This window comes from Psammomys obesus, unplaced genomic scaffold (genome assembly GCF_907164565.1).
Source record: "Psammomys obesus unplaced genomic scaffold, mPsaObe1.curated_primary_1811, whole genome shotgun sequence".
Taxonomy (NCBI): Eukaryota; Metazoa; Chordata; class Mammalia; order Rodentia; family Muridae; genus Psammomys; species Psammomys obesus.
Window position 1 is genome coordinate 1 of NW_026590074.1, and position 8888 is coordinate 8888.

At 52.0% G+C, this 8888-nt stretch overlaps 1 long non-coding RNA gene across 1 annotated transcript; it reads left to right on the forward strand.

Annotated features, from left to right (window-relative positions):
* The first annotated feature begins 1376 nt into the window (after positions 1-1376).
* LOC129676201 (uncharacterized) lies at positions 1377-5438 on the forward strand. The gene is made up of 4 exons (XR_008720051.1): positions 1377-1438; positions 3275-3383; positions 5168-5193; positions 5345-5438. It is a non-coding gene; the product is annotated as an uncharacterized LOC129676201 (long non-coding RNA).
* Positions 5439-8888: the final 3450 nt, after the last annotated feature.

Genomic DNA, 8888 nt, shown 5'->3' on the forward strand with positions numbered 1-8888 from the left:
TAGTGCCTGTATGACCACACAAGCCAAGAGGTGAGCACACACACACTCAGCAGATCCAGGCAGAGTCCAGAGTAGAGGTGGCAGCTTGGCCCCCTTTCAGGGGAGCCCTGTCCAGCCCCTCCGTCCGCATTTGTTGGTGTGTGCTGGCTAAGCCTCTGTTTTTTTCACCTATGGAGTGGGGTGAGGTGTAAGGGGAGAGCAGAGTGTCACTTATGCTGGTTCCAGGAGCCACCTGACTTGGGGGCCACATCATCCTAGTCATTTGGACACCCTGGCCTTTGGGGGTCTGGGAGTACCCAGAGAGCACACAGTTCCCTGTCTCATTGCTTTTGGGGTGCAGGTGAGCAGAGCCGGCTGTCCTTTGACACCTTCTGCCTGGCTCAGCGGATCTCTAACAGACTCCCTGAGTCTGGGAAAACCCAGGGAGTTGAGGGACCCGGGCATGCTGTGGACTGAAGTTTCCTCTGGATAAAGGAAGCAAATTCCTCCAGGACTCTGGACCATCAGCCCCCCCCCCCCCCTCGGGAGCTGGTTAAAAGGCAAGCCTGATTCAGTGGGGCCAGTGTTGGACATCAAATCCCTTTTCTATGAGTTGGGAAGTCTTAGCAGACACCTGGGTCTGCCAGCTGCTGGGCCACCTTGCCTGCGTTTTGGCCTGGGCTGAGCGGCTTTCAGAAATGTCCTGCACTCATCAGAACAGCGTCTTGGTCCTGGGCACCCAGCACCTGTCACCAACTGACCTTGAGGCATTCAAGTGTTAGCAAAGCACAGACTAACTTTGTGTCCAAGTGCTGGTCCCACGTTTGGGCTGCTCTCCATCCCATCCCTGCTGGTTGCAACCAGAACATTCCTGCCCGCCCCCCCCCCCCCTCCCATAATGACACCGTACTTCCTGTGGGCTGATCTTGTCACCGGGTTTCAAGATCACCTCCTTCAGAAGGAACCCAGTCAAGCCAGAGCAAGGGGAGGTGGGTCCTCACAGTGACAGGGAGGCACGGAGCTCTCCCGTGGGCCTCTGAGCATGGCTGGGCGCAGCTGTGTGCTCAGCAGTGGGGGAGTCTAGGGGAATGAGTATACGCACACCTGCGGCCGTGCTTGTGGGTGTGCATGCGTGTGCAGCGTGGACGTGTGTGTGTGTGTGTGTGTGTGTGTGTGTGTGTGTGTGGTGTGTCAGCAGCCGTGGGCAGGCTGGCAGCGCAGTGGGAAGAGGGAGTGATGGCTCCTGAACTGTGGGAGAACTCCGGGTACCGTCTCCCCATCCTGGGTCTCAGCCTTGGGGTCTCCTGGGGAAGTCTGAGCTTCCAAGCCTCACACAAGCTGCTCTGGGGAGAGGGGCCTCAGCTGGGTCAAGAGGCTGCTGGGGGAACCTTCCCAGATTCAGCCCAGACCTGACTGCAGTTTTCCTCTCTGCAGATTTTCCGACGGGCGGATAAAAACGGTGAGTTTCCTTCCGGGTGCTGCACTGCCCACGCTCTCCCTGTCCTGATGCACCATGGGAAACACTTAGGGGCTGGGGACATGGACAGCTGTGAACCTGAACCTGAAGAGCACAAGAAGACCAGAGGCCCGTTCTGTGACTCGATTTCCCCTTCTGTAAGCTGGAGCAGTAACAGCTGTCCTGTGGGATGCCCTGAGCTTTGGGGCAAGGCAGAGAGGTGGGGGGTGACCCACAGACACATGAAAAGAGAACCAGAGAGCAGTGTGCTCATCCGTAAAGGAAGTGCTTACGAGGCCCCTGCTTGTCACCTGCCCCAGAGGCCCTTCCCAAGTGGGCTTGAATTCAAAGTGGCCCTGGCCTTGTCCAGCTCCTACGTCATTCTTAGGAGCCATTGTTGACTGCCCATGTAATTGTGGGGTGGGACGGAGCTCTTTGGAATATGAAATGGCAGGGAAACAGGCTTGGGCTTGAATACTGCAGAGGGGTATGGCCCTCTTTTGGGCCTGTCCTAGGGATGGCATGCATCTTCCCAGGCCTTGGGGTGAAGGGCCATCTACATTCCTCATGGGACCCAGGGATGTAGGGAGATCGAGTGGTACTGAAGATGAGGGAGCACTATGCAGGGAAAGAGGCCTGCCCTCCTCTCCCCCAACACAGGTCTCAGGAGTGACAGTCTACAGTAGGCCTTAGATTTTGGACTTATCTTTTCTGGTGAGTTTGACTATGCACAAAGCACAGCAGGTCCTCTGCCTTCCCTCATGAGAGCAAGGCTGAGTGTCTCTGGGAGGCTCTCAGTAGTAAGGACATGAGATAGCCAATCACCAGGGGCAAGCTAGAAAGAAAGGCCTGACTGGCAGCCTAGGGCATCACCCTAGAAGACTGGCATTGACAGCTGGCAGAGGGGCGAGGCCCAGCCAGCCTTTCCCTCCATCGGATGTGAGGCTCACAGGCTCTTGCTGTTTGAAAGGTCACTGCGGCAGGCTGGGCTCCTGCTCATTAGTAGCACCACCTGCAAACAGCCGCACTTGGGTTGTTGGCAGAGGTGATGAAGCTCCAGGACAACTTGTCTTCTCTAATTGGACCAGAGGCCAAGTGCAGGATATCTTCCTCTTAATAGCTTATGTGTGCTCATTAGGCTTGTGGCCACCACCCGAGGTAAATGTCAGAAGGCTTATGATCAGAGGAGTTCAGACCCTGTCTTCTAGGTCCCTGTTCTCTGGGTACAGAGGACACTGAGGTACCATCCATGCACGAAAAGCAGGTAGAAGCAGTCAAAGGGAAGGTGGGCCTTGTGGTGGCACACCCCATGCTGGGCCTGGGACAGACATGACTAATCAATTACAGCACACATTCATGAGTGTGGTATTGGCCTCAGCTTTTCCATGCAGCCCAGCTACTCCATGAAAGATTGGAGGAACCACTCCTTGCTAAAAGGTTGGGGGACTGTTATGGCACCCACCATGTGGCACAAAGTCATGCTCTAGGCTAGGTTTGGCGGTCTGAGCTCAGACTGCTGATGCCTTGAGGAAGGACAGAATAGAGGGATGATCACTGCAGGAAGGCTAGTGGTGTCAGGTAAAAGGATGCTACTTAAATAGTGTCCATGTCAGGTGACTGAGGGGAAAACAGAAGGGAAGGTGGAGCATGCAAGGTGTTTGCTCCTCAGAAACTAGCTTCCGTTGTCTCTGTTGGCTTGGGATTACCTGTCAGCAGGCCTCAGGCTGACAACGGGGAGTTTGTCAGCTGAGGTGGTGGGTCTGGGAGCAGGCTGTGGGCTACCATGTGCTCTTTTCTCTGGGACAAACAGCCACTTGCCGCCTTGTCTGTCCATTGCAGATGATGGGAAGCTGTCCCTGGAGGAATTTCAGCTCTTCTTCGCAGATGGTGTCCTCAATGAGAAGGAGCTTGAGGGCCTCTTCCACACCATTGACTCAGACAACACCAAGTGAGCCCAGGCTGCTTCGGGGCACCCCAGGGATGTATGGGCCCCTCCCTTCTCACAATGCCAAGGTTCTGTTTAAGGGCAAGAGGCCTGGAAGTCCTCTGACTCATCTGAAAGTCAGACCTACCTGGGCCTCACTGTCAGGCCGAGTGAGTCCTGTGTGTGTGACTGCCGCAAAGTTGGTCCTTTCTAAGCCATCTTGGCCAAGCAGAGACAGACCCTGGGCCTGACGCAGTACACACAAGACTGACAGGGACATTGGCAGTGACTGTGCCTGTCATACCTCCATTCAGTTCTAATCCCAGTAACACCCCAGACTCTGCTTTCTAAGATACTGTCCCCGTGAATACCCAGTAATGTCTATGAATCCCAGCTCTATCCTCAACCCCACTTTTGACCTTGGAGCAAACTGAGGTTTGTTTGTTTGTTTTCTGTGACCCAGACATGACTTGGGCCTGTAGCTTAGTTTCGCAGGACACCTGGCCTCCAGAGCCAGCATTAGTGTGCATTGCCTGTACTTGCGGGCCCTTTGCCCATCTTTGTCCGTTGCTTCTGAATCCTGCCTGGATAGGTACCAGCTGGTCACCTTCCCCTGCCCTACCGAGGTACTGAGGACTAAAGTTTCCAGGGGTGCTAGGGCAGGTCGGATCATTAGGGGGCCCCGAAACTAGTGAAAATGTAGGTACATGGCTACTACCAAGCCGGCTTGCAGGGATCCTAGGAAAGCGGTAGCCCAGAGCCAAGGCTGGAGACCTCAGCAGAGCAGAGGACACTGTCTGCAGGCCACATGAGAGCTCACAGCTTCTCTGCAGCCTCCTGGGCACACGCTGGGCCACACTTTCTCACTGGGAGCCTCAGGTGTCCGGCTGACTGGGTGGAGGGAGAGGAGGCTCTGCTCTAAGAGGTTGACCTGGAGACGGTAGCTGTGGTGCACACACTTTTCATCCCAGCACTAGGGAGGCAGAGGCAGGTGGATCTCTGAGTTCAAGGCCAGCCTGGTCTATAGGGTGAGTTCCAGGACAGCCAGGGCTACACAGAGAAACTGTCTCAAAAAAAAAAAAAGATTGACTTGGAAGAGTAAACAAAGTGAACTTCCTTTAGGGGAGGCCAGAATTCTAAAGGCATTCTGGATTCTTTGTTCTAGTATTCCCCAAAGTAGAAACTACGAACGTTAATTAGCCCCTTGAGATGCTAAGCGTTTCTGAACCAGACAACTCATATCAGAAGCAATATTCCAGGCTGTCAGAGAAATGCCAAGGCAGTCACAGGCCTTGGAATCTACAGAAAACTTTTACCAGACGTATGCTGCTGAACATGGGAGCTACCAAAATCAGTCCAGGGTAGAGGCTAAGCCCAGAAAGGAGAAGGCATCAGGCCCCACACAGACCCTGCCTGGTCCTTCTGCTGCAGCATCTGGGGCTGAAGCCTTCAGAGACCTTCCCCAACCCTGAGCAAGGACCAGTTTCTTCTCTGTTTTGGTGTAAGAGTGAAGCCCAGGGCTAGAATGGAGGCTGACCTAGGGTCCCAAGAGTCCCAGAAGGGCCAGCGGTGTTGCTTTGATAACGTGTAATAGCCGCAGCCCACAGGCTTGGAGAGAAATGTTGAGCAGCCAGGTATGGTGGCACAGGTCTGTAACCGCAACACTGGAGACACCAGTACCTAGGATGCAGGGTCGGGGGGGACACAGCAAGTGTTTTAAGGATGACACAGAGGGTCAGAAACAGGCCTGCTGACTCTCTCTCCATCTTTCTCTCTCCCCCTCCCTCATTCCCTCCCTCCCTCTGCAGCCATGTGGACACCAAGGAACTGTGTGGTACGTAAGTGCTTCTACAGCAGCCATGGTGGGGGCAAAAGCACCCAGAGGAGGGCAAAGCAGTGTGGACCTAGGTGGGGCTGGAGGGACGGCCCCAAGGAGAGGAGTGGAATCCTCTGTGACCCCTGACCTTTGCAACCTCCTCCCCTAGATTACTTTGTGGAGCACATGGGAGACTATGAGGACGTTCTGGCATCTCTGGAGACCTTGAACCACTCAGTCCTGAAGGCCATGGGCTACACCAAGAAGGTCAGTGGGTATGGGTAGCGCCCTCAAGAAGCTATGACCCGTTGATTCTAGATTTTTCCGATCCTTGTTGTTCAAGGGTGTCTGGATTTGTGGTGACAAAAGGTGGCCGACGGCTCCTTGAGGAGCAGAGATAAACCAGGTAATAGGAGGAGCATGTTGCAGAGTAGCCCTTTCCTGCATCGGAGTGTGAGGGCTTTCCCAGGGTCAAGCCTGGTCCTGGAGTGGAAACCTGGTGAGGGCAGGAATCCTGAGCGATTGGCTCTTTGAGGAGCAGCACAGACCTAGGGATCTTGAAGTGAGGATTTAAGGCTTCTCTATCGGAACTGGACCCAGGAGTGCAATGGCATCTCCTTCGTGGAGTCTCCAGCTCTCCGTCTGTGAGGTGGGAACATCCATCTTCCAGACCTTGAAGGAAGCGAACGAGGCAGGTCCTCTGAGATGCTGAGTGCGGGGCTGCGTAGGGCAACACCAGCTCTCTCAGCATCCCACGTGCAGCCCGTGCTCTGCCCGCAGCGGACTGGACTGAAGAACCCCTTCTTGGCCCTGCCCCCAACCCTTGCTGTGCCTGACCCCCCCGACCGCCCCCCCACTTAGCAACATTGCGCTTGTCAGGAGTCTTGCTGTTTACAAGTAATTTAAGGCCCTCTGAGAGCTACCCTCGATGGCTGTTGATCATTGCAGTTTTGCTGACAGACCCAGTGTCCCATGGTGGCTGGAGCATTAGCAGGGTGTGCCAGGCACGAGTGTCAGCCTGCTGTACTGTCGATGGCTGGGGCCAGGGTGGGCGGCGGGGAGGAATGGATTGTGTAGCAACCCCCTCCTTGATTTCTCCCTTCCCTTCTAGTGGCAGAGCCCATTCATTCAGTAAGGCTGTAATGAGGCATTGGTCCCACACAGCCGTCTACCTGCTCTTCCATCAGATCGTGCAGGAGCAGAACCTCACCATCTATGAAGGAGAGGGGCTGAACTCCTCCCAGGAGGAGGCTCAGCTCAGCCTTAGCCGTGGTAGCCCTAGGACCTTGCACGTGTGGCCTCTGGTGGTCGTGGTGGTTTCACGTATGCAGGAGCATCCTTGTAGGGCCTGACAATGGTACCTGACTATTTTGTTTATTTTTTTCCTGGGTCTTTCCTAGCTGTTTGTAGAAAGGCCGGTGATCTTTAATGCTTTCCTTATGTGCTGTCTAGTTTTTACGTCAACTTGGCTTCAGCGAGAGTCGTCTGAGTTGATCTCAGTTGAGAAATTCCCCAAACAGATTGGCCTGTGGGCAAGCCTGTGGTGTTTTCCTGATTGATGATTGATGTGAGAAAGCCCAGCTCACTTTGGGTGGGGCCACCCCTGGGCTCGTCGGGTGGTCTTGGATGCTGTAAGAAAGCAGACTGAGCAAGCCAGAGGGTGCAAGCCAGTGAGCAGTATTCCATGGCCTCTGCATCAGCTCCTGGGTTTCTGCCCAGAGTTCTGTCAGTGGACTGTGATGTGGAAGCATACGCTGAAATAAACCCTTTCCTTCCCAAGTTGCTTTCAGTCATGGTGTTTCACAGCAAGAGACACCCTAACTGAGACACCTTTCCGTCCCTGGTTGTAGCTGAATGCTTTGATTTCTGGGGCAGCGGTGCCACCATGGTTAGCTGGGTTAGTCTCCTGCATGCTGGCTAACATAGGCTCCTGTGGTGACTCCGTTGCTTGTGGCATATTCCCCGGATCCTAACACATTACAATGATGGCAAGCCCTAGATTTTCAAGCACATCGCTCCCCTAATTGCAATATTAATGCCAGCTCTTATTTTAGAATCCTCTTCAGTTCAGCCTGTGCAAAAAAAAAAAAAAAAAATGCTTTTGCCTTCCGCTTTGTTTTGTCTTGTCTTGGGTGACGGCAAGGAATCTGCTCAAATGCCTTTTTTTTTTTTTTAATGATCTGATGATTTTGCCTCAGCTATCGATGGGTGGATTCTATTTTTAGATCCGCTCATATTGAACAGTCGGTGCTCCGTGATGAACTCTCATCAGAACGTCATTCTTTCATCATCTCTCACTCAGTTCTGTCACCCACTGAGTATTTTCTCTCTGCATTGAGAGCTGAGGTGGGATGATGGCCTGGGGAGCAAATCATATAACTGGACATGTCCTGTGTGATTTGCCATACCTCATATGTATGGAAGTGTCTCTCTCTCTCTCTCTCTCTCTCTCTCTTTTTTCTATTCAAAAACAAAAATTATCCAGAACTCCTAAGTCAAAGGACTTAAAAGGGTAGGGACTTCCGTCATAGGTCTTATTCTGTTATGTGTGAGGGGTTTTGCCTGCATGTATATCTGTGAACTAGTGTGTGCCTGGATCCCACAGGAGCCAGAAGCGGGCATTGGATCCCCTGGAACTAAAGTCACAGATGGTTGTGAGCCACTATACAGGTGCTGGGACTCAAACCCCAAGTCCTCTGTCAGAGCTCTTAATCACTGAGCCAGTTTTCTAGCCGCTATGATAGGTCGTTTATAGCCAACTCTAATTTTAGTCATTTCCTTTTTGGTGTGTTCACTTTAGATACTCTTTAATAAACCCGGACATGTTTACTTTTATGATCAATTATGTACGGCATGTTCTTATGATTATTTTAAAAAGCCTAAACCATTGTTTGACCAAGACAGATAGTTCGTGCAGAAAAGAACAATAAAAAGTCCTTAGGTAGTTGTGAGGTTGGAGCTGTCAGTCTCAGAGCACTTTGGAAATTGCCCCATTTCCTCCAAGTTTGTCCCTTCCCTCCCTCTCTTCCTCCCTCCTTCCTTCCTTCTTTCTTTCCATTCTCCCTCCCTCCCTCCTTCCCTTACTGCTTTTCCTTTGCTTTGTTGTTGACACAGGATCTTACAGTGTAGATCAGGCTGACCTCTGACTTCTCATCCTTCTGTCTCAGCTTCTTCAGTACTGGGATTATTAGATTGTGCCACCTCTGACTGCTTCCTATTTTAATTAGCTGTTTCTCATTACCAGCTCCAGACAGTTATTTAATATGTGTGTTATGTTTTCTAATTTATTTGTGCTTCTTCTTATTATAATTCTTTTCTCTGTTGGCTTGGGTTCGTTGCCATGGTCAGTCGTTTTTTTTTGTTTTTTTTTTTTCCTTCCTTAAATGGAATGCTTTGGTTAATATGAAATTTTGAAATACAAAACATTGACTTTTGGTGTTTTATGGCCACATAGAGGTTGCCATACAGTGCCTTTGTCCCCAGCACTTTCCAAACCGTCTCTTGAATTCACTGTACTGTGACAAAGACACCAAATCTGAAAATAGATGTCATGTCTTTGCTGGGAAATACATGCAGCTGAAATGCACTTTTTAAAAAGCCAGTCTCTTCTGCACATGACAGTGACACCTCAGAGATGTTACTTCTGGCTTTGGAGAAGTCAAAGAATGTGTGTGTGTGTGTGTGTGTGTGTGTGTGTGTGTGTGTGTGTGTGT